The sequence below is a fragment of the Mus pahari genome, chromosome 3, assembly GCF_900095145.1.
Source record: "Mus pahari chromosome 3, PAHARI_EIJ_v1.1, whole genome shotgun sequence".
NCBI lineage: Eukaryota > Metazoa > Chordata > Mammalia > Rodentia > Muridae > Mus > Mus pahari.
In genome coordinates this window covers 50,328,737-50,349,928 of record NC_034592.1, presented here as the reverse complement: position 1 = coordinate 50,349,928, position 21,192 = coordinate 50,328,737, and the positions used below count along the sequence as shown (strand labels likewise).

The window sequence follows — 21,192 nt, the reverse complement described above, 5'->3', positions numbered from 1 at the left end:
CCGAGTTCTAAAACTTAAGTTTTCAGTTAATTTGGTTAAAGTTACTTATCTTTCCTGACTTGAATTTGATAACTTGAAAAGTACTCATGATTAAAGCCACCCTTTTTTTATAGTAATTGCTAGGAATATGCAAGTGATATAAGTATGCTCGCATAGTACCTGGAACATAGTAACAGGCTCAGTTACAGTTTGTGTTTTGCTAGGACATATGACACGGATTTCAGACTTCCTAAGGCACATGTTTTGCTGTTAGTTCACTCAAAGTTGATGGGAAGGAACACATGTAGGCATTGAGTGCATTCTACCACAGGTACCATCATAGACTTACTTACATACATACTTACATACGGTAAAGTATTCCAAAAGAGTGTGTCTAAGTGCAGGGAGAGGGAGGATGGGGAACCAAAGAAGATAGCTTATATGAATTTGAAAGAATATAATAGTTGCGTTGAATGATGAGGAATAATGATAAGAAACAAAGACCAAACTGTTCAACATCAATTGGACAGTCAGGAAAATAGTATAACTAGTGCTTTCAGCATGTGGGTGTTGGGCATGAGTTGGTGCTTTGCATCTGTCAGTCTCTCTCCTCAATGTCCTTCTAGAGCACGCTCTATTACTAAAGAAACCCGGTGTGACTCTGACTGGATGACAGGGGGTTTCTGATGGCAGGGAGGAGTTGTGACGGTAGTAAATAAAGAAGGGTCAGTGTGAGGTGTCTGGTGCAGTTGCCACAAGTCAGAGCCATGTATGTGATACAGAAGCCTCAGAAGGAGATGGATTTCATCTGAAGAGAGGATGGCCTTGAAAGGTTGGGTAGAGGAATAAAGGGAGTCAGATGGTACATCGAAGGAGAGTTTGAGGCTTTAACTTTAATGGTGAGTACTTATGCTGCCTTACTTCTTTGGTGTTGTGTCCATGTATGACTAGGGAGACTTTGCCTGTGAGCATCCTCCTCCAGACTGAGGCAATGAAGAGAGAGAGTAGTGAGATGCGATCATCCTGTGTTTAGACTCATGGCACTTGATGTGAGCCTATTCTCTGGCTGATGCTTAACGACCTCAGCTTAATCAGCAGGCCTCAGTCTGTCAGTTGAAGGCCATGTTCCAGACAAGCTAAAAGGTGATTATCGTTCTCAGTCTTGTACTCAAAATGCAGAAATGAAAGGTTATTTATTTCAAATAAAGAAAGCAAGTTGGAGCATTCATTAACTGTACGAATCAAGACACATAACGCAGAACAAATAGCATCTTGCTGTAAAGGACAAGGTTTTAGAAACTAAAGTGAAGGTGCATTTTTAGAAGAGTGGAGAAGGAGTCACATAGCATACAGTGAGGAAACTAGCAAAACCCAGCTTTAAACTTCTGTGTGTGTGTGTGTGTGTGTGTGTGTGTGTGTGTGTGTGTGTATGTATGTATGTATGTATGTATACACAATAATGACATAGTTTTCGAAAATTGCACCTAATACTATAACAGGTAGTTATACTGGTCAGGAAGGGGATGAATTAAGACTAAACAAGAACATTTAAAGAAACAGCTTCCACAGTTGGCTCACAGTATGCATTTGAGATTCTTTACACATAACTCCTAATGTATATTTGATAGACTATAACTCATTCATATCATTCAAGGTACAGAGTATATTTGATAGATTGTAACTCACATATATCATATAAGGTATACAGATACCCAGTGTCTTATAAATGCCCAAATTCAGTTAATATGGAATCTACTGTCATAATTATCCAGTAGCCATTTCGGGTGATACAACACAAATTTCTACAAAGCCACAAATTATTCCAGATAGATTCAGTTTTCTTGTATACTAAAATTACAAAGTCATATTATATATATTACATACTATGTATACACACTAAATTATATATGTACAATATTAATGTATAATTTATATTAATATATAAATTATAACAATAATATGCTAATATACATTATATTTAATAATATATAGATATATTACATATTAATATATATAGATTTTATATATATATAAAATTATATATATGGTAGGTACAGAAAACATAAAAGGTATCTCAGGTGTATTTGACCTTCTTAGTGACTGAACACAAATGGCATGATTTGTGTTAATCTAGGATAGTAAGCTACCATGAAGATAGCTCCCATGATCCAGGAGAATCTGGATTGTTTGTAAAGGTACCTGTTTAGGTTACTGATCACACATTTTGGTGGGGTACCACTTTTGTTTTTAATCACAGCCTTAATTTTATTATTATTTCGCCCTTGTTGTCTACTCAATTATAAATCTTCTTGATCATAGCAAGAAATCAAGAATCACTTAGGCCCGGCATTGTGCTACAGGTCTTTGTGAGTTTGAGGTCATCCTGATCTCCATAGTGAAATTTCATCTTAAAAAAAAAAAAAATCAGTTTAAATGAAATTGTGCGTGTTTGCGCACGTGCGTGCACGTGTGATATCCTGAAGTATCTTGGGATATAATGACAACTAAAATACTATTACATACTGGATGGGATTCTGGGATAGAAAAGTAAAGTAGATACACACACACACACACACCCACACACACACACAAATGGAGAATGAAATAAATGCAAACTTTGGCTGATTGTGTGTACGTGTGTGTGTGTGTGTGTGTGTGTGTGTGTGTGTGTGTGTGTGAAGCAAACATACCACACTGAAGTAAAATATTAAGAGTTCAGGAAACTGCATGTGTGGTATGTAGGTGCTCTGTCCTATGTGAACCTTGTCAGAGTTATGAAAGTTTCAGAGAGGGCACAGGCACTGCCCCACTATTCCTTCTCCTTCTTCCACACCAGTGGACACTTCATCAGAAATACTGCCATCAGCATTCCCAGGAAGGTTGCTTAAAATTCACCCTTTCAGGCTCTTCCCTATATTCTCTGGCTCAGTAGATCGTGGATATTGAATGTCTAACTAGTGCCTCTGTGACACTATTACTGTTGGGCCAGGAGGCTACTCTTGAAGAACCACTAGTCTGAGGTTATAATTTCCAGAGTACATGTCATCTGCTTCACAGATCAGATCCTTTCTGCTGAGAACAACCAGTGTTTCAGGTCTGATTCAACAACATACATTCAAGAGGTGTCTCTTCATTCAAGCTCAGCAACTGGAAGGAAAGGACATTGGAAACAATGAGAAGAAAACAGTATATGAGCATTGATTTAGATCTTGGTATATCCATATCTATTCCTATTACCTTCGATTAGAGGTTTTCAACCTCTGGGTTGCAACCCATTTGGGGGTTGCATATTAGATATTCTGTATATCAAATATTTACAATATAATTGATAACAGTAGCAAAATGATAGGTATGAAATAGCAGTGAGATCATTTTATTGTGGGGGTCATCACAATGTGAGGAGCTGTACTGTATTAAAGTGTTGCAGTATTATGAAAGATGAGAATATCTGCCCTAGATCTTTTATTTCAGACAAGAAGATACTGTTCAAACCCAAATGGTGTATCAGAAAACAAAACTAGACAAGACAAAAACACATCAGTGTCTTGACAGTAAACATTCTTCGAAGCTTTAAGCTAAAAAAAAAATACTCTTTTATAAATAAAGTGTTCAAGGTGAACAGGTATTATAGTCATTCCTGAAGGGTCACATTCAGAAGCTATTGAAGATCCATCAGGATTAGTGGATTCTCACCAAAGACTCAGGTTATCCACCTGTCTTAAACGGGCTGACTCTGTGCTCTTCAGAAAGCCCTTTAAATACTGCATGCCTCATCTTCCCTGTAAGAGGGATCATTGTACTCATATTTTATTTTATTTATATATAGTCTGAATCTCTGTAAAGAGTATCTACACTTGAGGCTTATGCTACTCTTTAGAAGGAGGGGACTAAAGAAATCTGAAGAACCACATGGTCATGTATGAGATTAAATTTTCAGTTCTACCTAAAGGTCCGCCTTCATAAACAGTTAACCATTGCCCAACTTTATGGTCTATATTTAACAGTTTTCACCAGAGACTCCCAGTCCTTTCCCTCTCCAAACACAACAGTTGCCCACATCAGTCTATGTTTAGGGCCAACTTGACAGTTCTGTTTCTGTGTGCCTTCTGGAGAGCAGACCCATGAATGACAGTTCAAAACTAAGAACAGCTTTAGGCCAGAATTATCTGCCCCAGTGCTTTTCTTTTTAAATGCTGGGGAGTGTGAATTCCAGAAAGGCATTTCTGGGATGCTACAAATAACAGAAAAAAAAAATATTAGATGAAGTGTTGCTTTAGCAGCAAATCTTTTTAATAAAAATTTCACTTCACATATGTAAAAGTGAGTGAAGGAGTTAAGTATGTTAGCTGAGCAAAAGCAGCAGTATTGAAAGCTCCTCCCTCCTGCCTGACTCTCAGACAAGCTGCACTTTTTAAGGTGTCAGCCCTTGAGGGCACTGAGTTAAACGAATGGTGTAAGGGAGGAGAGGTGACTACTGAGGAGAAAGCTAGAAAGCCAAGCTCCTGGTTTTGTGCTTAGTGGCTGTGTTCATCCAGTCATTTCACAATTGTCTTAAATACCCCCATGTGCCACCGGATAATAATGATACAACATTTTAATCATACTGTATTTAGATATACTTAAAGATATCTGTGACACAGACACTATTTGATCATATGAGAGCTAATTAGCCATCGATTTGAAAAGCAGAAAGATACTTAAGTGGATGAGTAAACTTGGCCGGGATGGGACTCAAAGCCACAACTAAGAATGTGTAGCAAGTTTGGAACTGTGCTTAAATCAGAGTTTACTGGCCTCCAAACTCTAAGCCTTAATCCAATGGGCTCTATTGCCTTCAGCACTGCACCCTGTGCAGAACCATGAACGTACAACCAACAGAACAGGTGTCTGTCCTTCCCCTAAGAAACCGTATGCTTCAATTTCCTCTTTGTTAAGTTGGCATTCTAACTAGATCTTTCATAAATCCCAGGCAATTAAAAGAGAGCTTTAATGAAACTAGCATGTGTAATTGTTTCAGGGGGTTTATATCTTTGCTCCTTGGGAAATGCACAGTTGCTCTGGACCATTTGCTGAATTGAGCTCATGCACTGAAATCTAAAGATAGAGAACCATCTAGGACACACTAACTCATTGTCAAGAAGAGAATCAGCTGTCACATTCAACTTTCTATAAGATCCATAGGTGTGGAGTCTGTTCCTTGAGCTTACTTCCCTTAGGGACTCAAAGTCTCACCTCACATTCATTTTATTTGAAGGTATCCTTAAGTGAACCCGTCTTTCAAAGTAGACATTCTTTCTCATTTGCAAATACAGTTCTGTGTCTCCATATTTATGAAATGCTAATTAGCTGCCTACAGCATCTTTTCTGATTAAAACTACTTTTATTTTAAATATTTCACTGTGATGAGCGCAGCTTAATTTTAAAAATATTAGTGTGTGTGTGTGTGTGTGTGTGTCTGTGCGTGCACACACATGCCCATGTGTTTGTGCCACAGTGTATGTGTAGTTATTGGAAGACAGTTTGAAGGAAGCTGTTCTTTTCTTCCACCCTGTGGGTCCTGGGGATTGAACTACAGTTATCATGTTCTGGCAAATGCCTCTGCCTGCTGATTCAATCTGTTGGCTCTGCTTCATAGCTTTCACCATTGCACACATTCATGTTCTCTAATCAGCATTTCTAGCCAGCTGTGCTTTTGAATCTAAACCACATCAAAATATGGTTACAATGTAATCTAAAATATAGAAAATATAAAATAAATATATAAAGTGTAAGACTACTTGAAAATATAACAAAATGGCAATGTAAAGAATTTAAAGTAGAATTAATAAATTTCCTTCAAACTGACTTATAAATTTGCAGCTTCCAAAACTATGAGGCCCATGCATGCTATATTTTAGTGGTTACCCTACAGGATAAGGGACTATGTTCATTAATGGGGAAACATATAGTATTTCCCTTTTTCATAGATTCTTAATTGAAGTACTTCATTCTAAAAATGGCCACAGCCCATTCTTTTGCATCACACATTGGAAGTTGTAATAGGGCCATAATGTGTGTAAAAGTATCTTAGTATGTAATTCCAAGAAGCCCCCAAATGACACCATGAAACCAGTAATCGGAATGTTGTCATTGCTGCAGAGTGGCCATTATCTCCAGTTATCTGTTTGTCAAATGTGTTTTCTAATTCTTATTATGATTGAAGAATGAGAAAGAAGAAAAGAAAAAGAGAGATGCTTTGCCCTGGAAACTAATACAATAGATCTTCAGGGACTTGAAAGCGGAACAATTATCTCAGCCACAGGGACGATCCAGTGTCCCTTTGTTAGCCATTTATGACACACGTGCAAGACACTGACATTAATCTAGAACCGAACATTACTAGTCTTGCCATGTTACCAAGAGATTTCTGTCTCAATAATATATTGATTATATTATTGTAATGAGTTAGATGATGACTCAGAGTTACAAAGAAGTTACACTAAATTTATTTGAGGGGGCAGTGCTTGAAACTTCAGAATTAATATGAGCATGTTTCATCCCCTTTTCATGTCAACTTTTACCTACATTATTAATTGATACAAGCTCATGCATTTTAGTGTGAATCAGAAGTAGGGACTAATTCTCTGAAGTAACACATTTATGGTTAATATATATATATATATATATATATATATATATATATATATATATATATATTCCTTTCCAATGATATAAATGTGAGTTAGTGCAATTCTGGTTTATGCCTGCTCTCCTGGTTTTTGGCTATTTTCTTGAAAATCATTGTTGACTAATCAACTTTTGAAACCATTTGGCCAATGCTGGCATTTCCCTTTCAGCCTTTCAGTTAATTGTGTGCCTACCATTCACAGACAAAATGTATCCACGGGGTAAACCATGTACAATTTGTCTCAGGATGTATAAACTTTGTGGATCTTTGAGATCACTGTATACCTGCTTCCCACTGAATGCTCATTTGGAAAGTGTTTTGTTGGCCACTGTCCTTTTTCTTATATAGCTGCCATATTGCATGTAAAACATCTGGTGATCCTGCCTGCTCTCCTGCAAGAAGCCTCAAATACATGGGAACTCCAGTTTGTTTGTTTGTTTGTTTTCAAGACACAGTCCTCTATGAAAGCTGATTCTTTCTACCTATGGTCCCTCTTCCACTATTGTGTCCTATTCATACTCCCCTCTAACTGCACTTTACACTGGATATCTGCCTGTGGCCGAGGGGCGGAGAAATGGATCATGCCAGCTAGCAGAGTTCACACGCCATGTCTGGAGCACTCAGAGCGACTGGGTGCATTGCATTCGAAGTAATCACAAACCGGTGTCCCGTCTTATAAAACGGTAAAATGATGCTTGCCAGCCCTTCCAGCAGGTTAGATGATGTGAGTCATCACATTCTATAGCCATCCCCATTCCAGGCCAATCTTGATGTTATGGTTGGTTAAGTATTATTGATGAACTAATCATGTTCCTAAAATAACCCAATTACATCTGTTAAAAAGGATTGGTGAAAAAATAAACAGACCATCTTATCATAAAGGCGTGTACAAGAAGCCAGAGGTAGTCCCTGTTTGCCATATTTGTTTTACTGCATCGTGCACACATATCTTTTGCACACATATCAGATCACATGTTTACTATAACTGGGGAAGGTAGTGAGTAGCTGAAATTACTTAATGTATAATAAAAGATTATGGACAAATTTTTAAATCTAGGCACTTACATTTTATCAATAAGCTAAATAACAACGAGAGAAGAGAGACATATAAAGCAATTAAAATTGAATATGAGGCAATTTAAATACAAATAGGCAGGCCTAGACTCTGAAGCTGTGTGTGTGCAGCTCTCAGTGTGATTTATTTGGTGACAACACTGTACTATACACTTAGGAGTAATGGTAATTGGGTAATTATTTTTAACTTTTTGGCATGGGCTTCTATGCTGTTACACTTCTTTTTTTTTTTTTTAATTCTAAAGAATGAATATCCATTTTAAAGACACTACTTATTCTATGATTTCCACAAAAATCACAAGTCCCATTGTGTGTGGCAGGAATAACATTTTATCTTGTTAGTATTTGACATGATTCGTTGTGGCAGAAAAAAATTAAAAAGGGATCACATTTATTTTAGTATCATTATAAAATTATTATGGTGTACCCAAGCAAATCACTCTAGTTTTGTTAAGGTTAAAATCTGCTGTCCACCAGAATTACCATCTTGGACATCTTTTTTTACATAATTAGACAAACACCAATCATGAGATATTTACTCACAGTTTTAGAACTTCTGTTCCTTCATAAAATATTTAAACATTAGGCTATGGAAATGACTCAGTAAATTTAAATGTTTGTTATGCTGGTGTAAAGAACCCAAGTCAGCTACTCAAAACCCATATAAAATTCAAATGAGCTAGAGTCTCAACACTCCCACTGTAGCACAGGGAAATGTCTGGATGTTCACAAATCAGCTTGCTAGGAATACTTAGTAGAAATACACCTTGCATCAAACAAGGTGGAACATTAGGACCCACACCCCAAGGTTACCCTCTGACTTCACACATGTGTCATAGCACAGGTTCCCATATTCGTACACACGGGTGCACACACATACACATGAAAGCCCATGCATACACACGCACACACCACAACTGAATGAGTATCCTGCCAGATGCACTTGCGTTCACGTGGGAGGCAGGAGCAAGATAATTGCCGTGAATTGCAGGCCAACCTGGACTACATGAAAAGGTTAAGGGCAGCTTTGACTACATGGTAATATTCTTCCTCAAAGTGAATATAAATACTTCCATATATAATAGTAGTGTATGTGTTGAGCCTGAGTTAATCATAGGTGCCCTCAGCAATTAGGGGGAAAAACGATATGTCTTTGTCACAAAGGAAGAGGAGGTAGACATCATGATGTACATAGTAGTTTTCTTGGGTATTTGCACAGCAGTGTATAATTTGTTAAGTCTTTTATAACTCTTTGTAAGATTGACAAAATAATCTGAGATACAAAGTTTGTAAAAGAAAGGAAGTAAGGAAGGATGAAAGAAAAAAAGAAAGAAAAGGGGTTTTATTCAGCTATGGTTTGAGTGACAAGTTTGATTATAGAATGCCCCATTTCATTTTACCTTCAATCTACAAACTTTAAAGTGGATTTCTTTCCAACCCATAAATATAACAATTAGAGCTTCATTCAGATTATAACATGTAGAGAGTTAAATGCATTATTTCATACTTGTATGAGAGGGTAGCTATCCATGGATGTCATTAGAGTGATCGGCATGCCTACTTATTTCTAGGTTGCTGAAGACTGAAGCGGATGCTTAGATGTTGTTAGGGATTTGGATATACATTTTTGAGTGGTTTTTGTCAGTCTTATTTTTTTTCAGCATCAAAATGTAAATATGTAAAAGGAGAGACTAAGTTGAGTAAGAATCAAAGCAGGTGGAGCGAGTGGACTCTGTCCAAACACCAACAACATAACGGGCGCAAGCATGAGTGCCTGCCTGTTCCCAAAACCCAGAAGTGAAATATATAAAGAGAAGATGACCTCTGTTCCTTAAATTACTAGACATTATATTTGTTCCTCTATCAACTATGTCATTATGAAGTTCTTCTAAAATTCACCCTAATATCTTCTAAATTTTGCTTCATTTAGGCTTTCTCTCAAGCAAGGATAGGAGGAAAAAAAAAATCTTCATTAGCCTAGAGTTATCTCTAAGGAAGAGCAGGGATTGAAGTTAAGTCCAGGTTTCATGGCTTTCGTTCCTATGTCAAGCATCACGGTGGTTGTGATCCGGGAAGAGATGTGCTAGAAGAACATTTTATCTTACAGGAGCTTTAGGCAAAGGTCAGGGAAGTTGACCGTTGCCTCCTCCTACATAAACATCATCCTTTTAGGTTTGGTGATCAGTTCACTGTGATCTCCTGGCCCTCTCTGTTTTTAGTTTTAGTTTTCCATGGACTGACAGGACAGATGTTTCCAGTTGTCCTACCACCACCAAGCATGCCAGCATGCCTCCCAAGATTTGATCATTCTGCTTTCACTCAACCACAGGACATCTTTAAATACATTTACTCATGATTTTTTTTCCCTCTCAAATTAGTTATATCCTAAACCTGCCTGTATATTTGTTTTGCTGAGATGTCCAGCTGGTGCTTATAAAATGAAGAGACCATTTAATAACTTAATCTTCTTCTACACATATATCATTTCCCCAGACTCTTGCTTCCCAGTTTATAACACTGATACCTGATTTGGGGAACAAGAAATCGCCAAGCTTTCTGAGAGGATACTTACCCCTTGGTATGAGCTTCTGTTAATGCATTATAGCAGCGACCATTCAGTGTCTGTCATTAATTGGTGGGCAGAAGCCCTTTCTGACCATTGGAGCTTGCAGATACCCAGTTCACTCACTGTTTCATCATCTCTGTCTATTTCTTGGCACAGAACAAATCTTATCCAAATCAGATACTTTCTTTGTGTGCTGTGTGCAAAAGGTCTTGTGGTTTTGACTGGCTTAGTATTGTGGCTCTTTCCTTGAATTGTGTGAGAGTTTGAATAAAATCAGTGTTAAGTCCATGGAGCTCTGCTTGATGGTTTATCCAACCATTCATAATCATAAACACATATCAAGGACCCTCTATCTTCTGGGATCTGTGCTAGACACGGAGAGATGATTAAAGTGAACATCCTGCTCTCAAATGATCATAGTCTTGAACGGGAGAAGGTAAATAAGCAATTAAGTATAGCGTTCACTCAACAACAGACAAGGCTGTGATTCACTCTAAGGGGAATGTGGAGTTGGGGGAAACTTAGTGGATTCAAGATTTACTTGGGCTTTAAAAGATGAATGGGATTTTCCAGGTAAACAGTAGGAAAGTAACAGGGATTTTCAGATGGAGATACTAACATATGTCAAGGCACAGTGGTGTGCAGTACCTCGGGAATATCTGCAAATATTTGTTCTTTCAGCAGCGTAGATGTGAGTGGAGAAAGGAAAGACGTGAGCTGGAAAGATGGGCAATAAGAGCCTGGTGTTTGCCATTAGGAAGCTTAGACCATCTGTCCTGGGAAGACTAATAAATGTGTAGTTGCTTTACAGGTGAAAAACGGTTTGTGTTTTTAGTTTAAAATGATGTTTTGACTTAAAGTATGGAGATGAGTTGGGAGCCAATGGGAAAAGCAATGATGAAAACTTGAATGGTGTAAACATGGGCCTAAAGGAAAGAATATAGAGTAGAAAACAAAGTCAGAGGGGAACTTAGTTGTATTATAGAGTCTGTGTGAAGGAGATACGGTTCAGCATGCAGATGGATCAGAAAGGATAATGCCAGGCTTGCTATTTCTGAACATTGGGCCTCTGGAATAACTCTAACCAAAAATAGAGGATGCAGAAAGAAGAACAGGTTCATAGGGTGTGTCAGTCAGTTAATAAACAGATTGTGTATTGAGTTTATCTACAAAGCTACTGTGCTTAAGAATCCATGGTTTGTTTTTGGTTTGTGAGTTTTGTTCCATTTCATTTTTTTGCCTGGTTTTGAATGGATTTTGTTTCAAAGTCATTTTGGGTCATTCATAATAATTCAATGCATTATGAACTATCAGAATGGCCTATGGTTTTTCCACTAACTGTTCTATGGGCTGTGGTATCATAAATTCAGCCATCCTGGTGCCAGACTTGCTTTATCTTCAACATTACCTTCATACTTTTAACCTTTCCAAATGTATCTTGTATTCCAGGTCCCAGGTCTTTATGTATGGACACAAAGAATGATAGAATTCTAGGTCTTGGGAGGAGGTAGGTAATTCAAACTTATCCCTTACCCCTCATTCAACTGAGTCGGCAGAGGTGATGGGTTTAAGGGTTTGCTGGCAATGGAGCAGTAAATTAATGCTGGAATAGTCACTGAACCTAGAATCCCTAATTTGTACTAATTAATTTTGACCTATCACTGAACATATAGCCTATATAGTTCCCCTGGTTCTGGTTCTTCTGTGGTATAAAAGCCCTGTAACTTTGGGCAATTGGAGGAGACAGTTCCTCTTTTGTTGACTCCTCCCTCAGTGTATAAAATTATACAGCATAGGAGTAGGCTTGGGTAAGGGAGAGGACAAAAGACAGTGTGTCCTGATTGGGGTCCTTTGGCATGAGTTAATCTACCTCTTGGTAACGTTCTATAGTGACTTGATCTTTCCTTGGGAGACAACCCAGCCCTTACTCTTTCCTGCATTCATATTCTTTCCATTAAACCCAGATTTCAAAACCAGAAGCAGACAGAGTAAAATGATTGTAAAGCAGGAGGGTCAGCTACAATTCTCACTTAGATTTGCACATCCTAGGGTTTTAGACAAACAAAATGAGTGCTCATTGCTGATTCATGTTTTGATTTAGGGTCCTGGATCCTTTTCTGCCTCAGTCATGTGATATGCACCATGGTGGCTTTCATCACATAATGCATTCTGGGCTCCCCTAAATCCTAAAGCACTTTATAAAAGTAAAACCATAGGTCTCATCTTTCTGATGAAGAGAGCAAGGCATAGAGAGATTTTACAAAGTGATACAACAAATAAAGGAGGAAAAAGAATCCGGGATCATTTTTTTTTTCAGTCCGCATTAAATGATGCTCTCTCTTATGCTTTTCTGTTGTCAAAAGCCCTCTCTACATTCGGTATTGTTGGGTCATCATCTCCTATAGTTTGCACAATATGGTGTATTATGGATTGCTCACAAAGCAGCCGATATGAATTCTTTATAATGGATTTGTTCTTTTCAATTTTTTGTCATCTTTGGGCTTAATAGAAATAGTTCAGCATGTTATATTGTGTGATCTGTTCCTAAATAGATAAAAGATTCCTATGTTTTGAAGGAAACATTCATATTGGTTCATTTGCTGCGTTGCCTGCAGGAATGTTAGTCTGTAGAAGGAAAACAAATGTTTCCTGACAAAAATCTTCCTCGACTCCCTTAGAAACTTGCATTTCAACAGGAAAATAAAGAAACACAATTCATAAATGATTAAAGCCTTGGAGAATGTTTACCATTCCTCAGACAAGCCTTGGAAATGGGGAGACACAAAGGCTTCTCTCCCTTAAGTTACTTGTAGAATGGCTCTCCCCTAATTTCTTTCCAAGACCTTCAGCTATGCAAATGTGAGTGAAGGCATTTTTCTCTCCATGCACAGCTCCTGGCTTGCCCTGAGCCACCAGCATAGCCACAGTAGAGAGAAAGCAGTGCATTCTCCTGCAAAAAATGAAACACCAGTGTCCACAATGTGCAAAACACTGTGAAATTGGAAGCATGTCCCTGGAGTGGCTACGAAAAATAATAATAAGTGGCAACTCTCCACAATCTCTTGGCAAATAATCAATTATCTTCTGAATTACTATACAAATCTACAGTGCATTTTGCCAGCCCATTGGGGAACGGCTTCCATGTAGGAGCTGGTCACTTGAGATAGAAAGGGCTGGTTCTGGTTTGTTTCCAGGTTGCCTCTGAATTAACAGCCACTGGCCTGTGAGCTGCCATGATGCAATCTCAGAGCTCACATAATCGAAGCATTGAACTGACAAGAAATAGTAAGTGCATTCCAGCAGAAATCTGTGGCCTGTTGCATTTTGTAGTTACAGGGTCGACTTACAGAGCTTAATTTTTAAACCTGGGGAGACAGCTAAGCTTGTCCAGGTTTGCTGGGGGGCAACCCTAGGGATCCAAGTTTGGCCTCCTGATAGATTTCGAGGGGTGTAAACAAAGGAACAAAATGACAAGAAATAATGTTTTGATATTGACCGTCCATATAAATAATTCTGTGGGAATTTAGATTGCTTTGCAAGAATATCTATGATTAATAAATCATTGGTTCTGTGAGATTTTTCTCCCGGTAAAAGTTTAAATGAAACATATAACTGGATTTCATATTATAGTTTTTTTTAGAACATTCTAGAAATTTGGACCTATGGAGATACATGAAAACACTCAGAATCTGTTTAGCTTGAAGAACAGTGCAGGGGCGAACAGTGTGTGCTTAGCTGATTGATAATGTACAAAGGAAGGTAATTCAAGAGCCCTCTTCTGTTTTTACTGCTACTGTTTTTAGGGTGGCAACACTTGCCATTATAAAAACCTTACTGGAGTTAGAAGTCCATTTAATACACTGCTCCAGAGAAACATTCCTTTAGTTAGTAAGAACTGCTTCCTTTCTTTACCAAGTTATACCTCAGCGATCTTTAGCACACACAGATGCATGTGTGCCTTTGTGTATGAGAAGTATGTGTTGATTATCAAGAATGGAGGATTTTCCAAGTCATAGGTTATTTTATCACAAAAAGCAAAACTCACTCATTTACCTTGCCCTGCCCCCCCCCCATCCTTCCTCCTGCCTGATGGTCAAGAATTTGTGTACACATTTGTTCTCTCAGCAAGAGACATGGCTCAGAGCTTAAGAGCACTTGCTGCTCTTACAGAAGTCCCAGGTTTGCATTCCAGCACCCATATGGCAGTTCACAATTGTCTGTTTCATAGGTTCCAAGGGATCTGATGACCTCTTCTGACCTCCTTGGGAAGCAGGCACACACAGTGAGCACATACATATATGTAGGGAAACACTGATACATAGAGAATAAAAATCAATAAATCTTTTTTAAAAAAATCTTGTTAAAGTTAGAGAGAGATGAGTACATATTCAAACCAAGAAAAAGATAAAGAGGAGGAACTAATTCGTGTGGAACTTAGTTTTCACCCCTCTCTCTCCTGTTCTATCCAACTTCAGAGGGGACCCTTTACTAATAGCATGGCAAATCCTTTTGTGTTCCTTTCTCTATTTTCCTGGTTCCCATGAATGGCACCACACAAGACACCAAATTTTGATAGCTGCTTTTGTTACTCAGGCTCTTGGCAAAAATCATAAGTCAGACTGACTAGCCAGTCCACTAGAAGTAAAAATTTTCGCTGGGTGAACTCGCTGTGATGTGAATACAGCTGGAAATTTAGTTTAGCCTGACTTGGCCCTTTCTCAACTTATGAAGAAGTGAATATTCTCTGTATCTTGCAGGCATTATTAATTGATATGTTGTCAGCAGTTCCATAAATATTTCTATACTGCAGTGATTTCTTCGCACTGGGATGTATGCTGACTCTTCAGCACACCCTCCACCTATGAGATCAGATACCGTCAGTGAGAAGGGACTGAGCCAACCTGTGCATCAGTTCATTCCTACTCAAATTACATTTTGCTGCACTGAATGCTTTTATGAATATTTAGAATAATATGGCACCAAAGAACCATTTAGACTACTCAGAGTTCTTAAGAGAACCGATAAATCTCCGAAGAGGGAGTTGATTCTTTTCACATAATCAGATTAAAATTTGCGACAAGTCAATTTTTCTGTAATCCTTTTTGAAAGCGTGTTACATTTCCTTTCTGGTTCCTTGGAAATTTTCTTCCCATTAGTACATCAGAGTTGCATTTATGCCTACTGATATTTATTTTCTTCTTAGTTCTTAGATGCCATGACTAAAATTTGAGTCTTAGCCTTGTTCACACTATGAGAAATCCCAGACACTGCAAGAACACAATCTCAGCTAATTTAGGGAAAACAAAAAGAGCCCATTGGATTCGGGATACTGAACCATGAATATATAGTTATCATCGCCACAAAGGCTTTGACTGCTTAGCCTCCTCTTTCCCCGAAGCCACTAGATTTCTAGTTCTTCATAGTATCAATCAGGATTCTTCCAAACCCCGTGACGATTCTTTTCTGTGTGAAGTGAAGAATGGGTTTTCAATGAGTCGGACACTGGGATTCAGTCAGTATCCTGGGATGGTCAAGCTGATTTCCCAAGGATGCTGTCTCCACAGGAATGTCTAACCCCACTTCCACCACTGCAGAGTATAGGGTTTCTTCTGCATGTGGGAATACCTTTGGTAATATATGTAAAGAATGCTTTGAGTATTTCTGAGGGCAGCATTTCTTAGTATCTTAGGTGGCAATTGAGATAAATATATTAACTTATCTCAAATCATTGCGAACGGTAACACTTCCTGTAAATATTTCTTCTTTTGTGTTATTATCATTTTCATTCCCTTGTTTCCTAGTTTGTCTCCCAAGTGTCAACCCTGATCAAATTATATATTATTCCTTTTTAAAAGATTATGTTTTTGTAATCATCACAGAATATGTGACTAGCCCAAACAGGAAAAAAAATAATGAAATTAAAGCACTGGACCCAGGGGGTGGAAGTTCTATGTGGCTCTGTAGCTAGGCTGTTTTGATTCCTTCCCTGCTGTGAAATATGTTGGCCACTGAGACTTGCTGGCTCAAGGACACACAGAACAACGTAATCAAGTGTGAAAGAATTGATGCTTGTAGCAAGTATTTCTTCACTCTCTTCTCTGATGCTATCTGAGGACTTGAGACAGAAAATATGGGAAGTGATTTCCTAAGAAGATCTGTTAATAACTTCACTATAGCCGTGTGCCCTCGAGACCAGACCCTTCGGATTGACCTGGCGGGTCTTACCACTCGATCCTCTCCATAGAGGTGAACTTTCTGCAGACAGAACTATGAGATGCCTAAGGACTGCTGCTACTTATTAAGAAAAGACAAAATCTAATACCGCTAGCAACATCCTCCCTAAGACTACCCCAGGTTTATCCATCTATTCAGCAGAGGCCACACTTATTCCTTCTAAGAGAGAGTACTGTGATTATTTGGGGGGAATTTCTAATGCTGATGATTTCCAGTCCATCTCTCTCTTTCTCTACCTTACTTGTATAAAAACCACTAGAAGAGGTAAATGTTGCTACAGCTCTCTCAGCAAGTGCCTTTGTACTAAACCTAGGAAGCTCAGCCTGAACTACAGTTGACACTTCATCCCTAAGGTTCAAGTCACGAGATTATCCTGTGTACATATATCATTTTCAGAATCCTCCATTGAATACAATCTGACTCCCCCATCCTTTGCATATTTGTGAAATCTTTTTGTTAGGTATGAATGATTTTCCTTGGGCTCTTCTTTCTTAAAACACCTAAGGAACTCTCCTTCCCTCTTAACCATTCTGTTAGGTTTAGATGATTTCATTTGGTTACATGCAGGCTTCTGTTAATTAGCAACTTTTTGTGTCTCATTTGATTGCTATAGAATTTTTGAGTTTTCAGCTTCACACAAGAATCTGTCAGATTCATTTTCCATGTCTCAGTAAGTCTATCTTTCAGTCTGTGTGTGTGTGTGTGTGTGTGTGTGTGTGTGTGTGCCATCCTGATCCTTAACCTCTTCCCAAGGCTATAAGAGAATGTCTCGTATGACACATTCTATGCATTTTCATCACTATTTTTCATTAAAAGTTATTACTGTTTGTTTTCAGGCCAGTATTTTGCTACTTCCAGAATGATTTGTATTATCTCTGCTAATTAGATGTGTTGAAAGTAATGAAGTCTGTTACAATAGAGTTCTATGGTGGCTTCAAACTGGAATGAATAAAATGTTGTGGATTAAGAGAAAAGCAGACTCCACATGAAACTAGCTTTATATTCTGTCTTTATGAGGACTATTTCTTCTTTCTGGAAGTTTCTCTCCCTTCATCATCATAAGGAATGAGAGGTGCCTTTGCCAACCATTTGTGTGTTTTCTCTTCCCTGCTGGAGTGGGGTCCAGTAAAAGTCAGATTCTGTGAGTAGACAAAAGAAAAATGCAGGTTTCTTATTGTTTGCTTTCAGTCTATTGGACTTTTAAAGATGGCTTTCTATTTTCCATTTACAGCATATATCTGCTTATCCATATACCTTCAGATCAATAAAGAGTAGATATTAAAAGTATCTGTAGTAGGCAACAGCTGGAATCACGCCAAGTACCTTTACATTTTAAATTCATCTTAGGCTCTGAAGGCAGATGAGGCCAACTTCCCTTTGGACTCAGCAGGCCAGTTTTACTATGATAAGGGCACTGCTATTTTAAAAAGCAGCGCTTGACAATCTACCTCCAACAAGCATCTCTACCCTGTGAAATAGTACAGAGGGCCTGCCTGCTTCCTTATTGATGAAAGAGACGGAAAGAATGCCCAATAGAAGCAATTTTAATGATTTTGTCGTTTAGCTTCTGACACCTCAGTAGATTTCGAACCCAAACATGCTCGCCATACCTCTTGCCCCAGTTTTTCTCATTGGGGAGGTGGAGACAGCCTATTCTATTCAGGCATGGCACACAACAGAAGTTTAGCCTGAGGAACCCCTACAGGATTGGAGCCTGACTTTGTTAACTACAACTAAGGATTTGCTCTAAACCCGAACTACTCTAAGCAGAACTGCAAACTTTCCAGTTTTAGTCTTTTATGTGTTACTTTCCTGTTTTTTTCTTTCTTTTTCTTTTTTTTTTTCTTTTTTCTTTTTCCTCTCCTGATTGTATTGCAAGCAGAAGTTTCACTTCCAGTCTGGTTCGACTTAGGATAACATGTCCTAACACTCATCTGAAAGCTCTGGCTACTTGGGACTCTTGACAGCTAACGAACACTATATGGTAATCATGTATCGGCGTCAAGAATAACCTTAAAATTGTATCTCTCTCCAAGTTGGATATCTCTAGGGGTTAAAAGTCAGCAGCTATGGAGTAAGATACTCAGGAGGTAATGAAGACTTCTTTACTTTGTACAGGAACAGACTTGGGAGTTATGTTTGCTTGCCAAGGCTAGTGATGTGCTTGATGACTTGCAAAAAGACCTCTGCTTCCTCCTAATCTGAGTCATTTGATTCAAAATAGTGTTCTCAACCTGGATCCAATATGAATGACTAAAGGACTCCTTTCAAAAGGTCTTGAAGAAAGAAGCAGTCCTTAGCTCAGGCCGCTTAATGCTGTAAGTACTTCCGGGATATTAGTGAAACCCAAAATGCCTTTCCTGCCTGCAGTGTTTTGAGAAGGGGACTTGTCTTTGCAAACGGAGGTCTGGACATGGGGTTTTTGTGTGGCGTCATGGCTCTTACATTATTGAAGGCATTATGATCATTGACAATTAAAGAACACTTTTGTCTCTGAGTCACTGAGATATTTGTGGAAGAAAGAGCGTCAGTCTCAAGGCTCTGGAACCTAACCTGATTTCCAATACAGCATATCAAAATGGCTTTTTAACTAATGAATTATAGAGATGTGGTTATTTTCTCAGTGCAATGTAAAGAAACAATTAGTGACAAAGGCTATTGGTCAGAATACTGGTAGAGACTAAGAGTGTGGATTGGGTTTGGCTTGTGTGATGTTTCCAAATGTGTCTATGATTTGCCAACTGAAAACCCAACACATGTTATTGTCTTCTTCTGGTTAAACCTTTTATCACAGAATCTAGAAATAATTTGATAGTTTGTCTCTATCATTGAATTTTTCTTTACTTTTTAAATTTTTTATTTATGTTTTTAATCTCTGGTAGCTGGTGTAAAGAAAAGCTTCACTGAAGGCATGGCTAGGAACCATGTGGGCTATCAACCACATCCAAACTCATGCTGTTTGTCAAGTGTGAATGTGTATACAACTGCAAATGAATTCATTAAATAGCCACACTTACCTTTTCCTTTTTTTTTTTTTTCATCTTAAGAACCTATTTTGAAAAAAAAAAAAAAAACCAAAAAAACAAAAAGAAAACAGTAAAATATACTACTGATGCTTTTGAGGATGCATGGAATCCTGATTACTGTGTCAGCATCTTCATCAATAATGGAATTCTTTTAATTCGAGAGTACCTAGGGCCATCCAAACTTCACACCAAGTCACTAAGTTCTCCTTGCCTGAAAACAGGGTGTAAAAGATACTTTTGATCATTTCAATAAATATGCTTTCAAATATAAATAATTACACAGGGTTCAGACTAGCAATCACTGTAGTAGTTCTACAAAGGGACTGAAATCAGAGTGGAGAGGAGGAAGAGAATCCACTAATGAAGCTCTACAGGAAAGCTCCTCTTTTCCCTTTCTCTCTAAATCCTCAAGATTATTCCGGGGTCAAGTGCCTTGCCTATTCAGAGTGGGCCCCCTTGAGCACTGCACTGTTCAGATTTTTCTTCTATTCCTATTAATACTTGGCTCTGGCTCGACAGACATTTATGCAAACCTAAGTCCATAATAAGGGATTATTTGGCTGATATTAGACAAGAACCATAAAAAAATTCCAATGTTCTTTGTTATTGTTAAAATACGAGAATCAGGCAAAAATTATCTGAAAGTGTATTTGAACTCTAGCAAAATAATTAAATTTGTGTAGCTACAATTCCTCCCACCCCCTTTTCACTTTGGTAACACATATAGGACTTAATTGATGAAGGGTTTGAAATACCTTGGCTAGATTGAGAGCATATAAATATTTTAAAATTTAGTACTTTAAATAGATAACATTCTGACATAAAACATTAGCCAATCATATTTTGAAATATTAATACTAATGTCTTGAAGTAATCAATAAATCACAAATAAACTAAAACTAGTATCTGATTCTAGAAAAAATGATGCTACATAATCACAATTTTGTTTTTGACATAAGCAATGAGAGATGAAAATTCAAATAAAGCAAAATATCTCTTTTGGTTTGATATTAAAACAACAGATTTTTCTTTTCTTCTTTTAAGCTTTTTTTTTTTTAATCTGATAGTAAGGTGGCATTTTAACAGAAAGAGGAAGCACACAGAACTTCCTAGAACCTGTGAAAGAATCTTTGATACATATTGAGTGCTTACCATGTGCTGGGTGTTGTGCTAAGTACATTACAAATATTAGCTTACTTAACCTTCTAAAACAATCTATAGGGTGGTAGGTACCACTTTGCAGATGATAGAATTGTGGACCAGAGAGATGAATTAAATTGACAGAAGTCAGAAGATAAATAGTAGTGAGGTCAAAGTTTGGAATCTAAAATCTGGCTCCAAAATATCTCTTGATTACAATCACGATGCATTGTATGGGTAAAGACAAACGTTAAACATCGATTGAAAGATGGCATGGGATTGAGTGAGCATTTGCACCAGTTGTCCCCGCCCTCAGGATAGCTTACAGAAGCTATCCTGGAGTGGAGTAAGAGGTGTTTCCTAGAGCTGGGTTGCTGTGCAATTGAGGTCATTAGAGGATGTCTTTGAATGAGTTTGTGTCTTCACAGGGTTTTTTTTTTTTTTTTTTTTTTTTTAAATATTTTTGAGATCGTTTATTTGTATAACTATTTAATACATTTAAGCAT

General features: G+C 37.9%; 1 protein-coding gene across 3 annotated transcripts in view; it reads left to right on the top strand.

Annotated features, from left to right (window-relative positions):
* Nucleotides 1–21,192, top strand: part of Fign (fidgetin, microtubule severing factor) — a 117,611-nt gene that overhangs the window by 55,878 nt on the left and 40,541 nt on the right. The window contains exon 1 of one of the 3 annotated variants that reach the window (XM_029536800.1): nucleotides 11,647–11,793. The exons of the other annotated variants lie outside the window; for them this stretch is intronic. The gene's annotated coding sequence lies outside the window, so the exon portion shown is untranslated. Of the gene's footprint in view, nucleotides 1–11,646; nucleotides 11,794–21,192 lie in introns of those variants that run through there. 3 annotated transcript variants of the gene reach the window in all.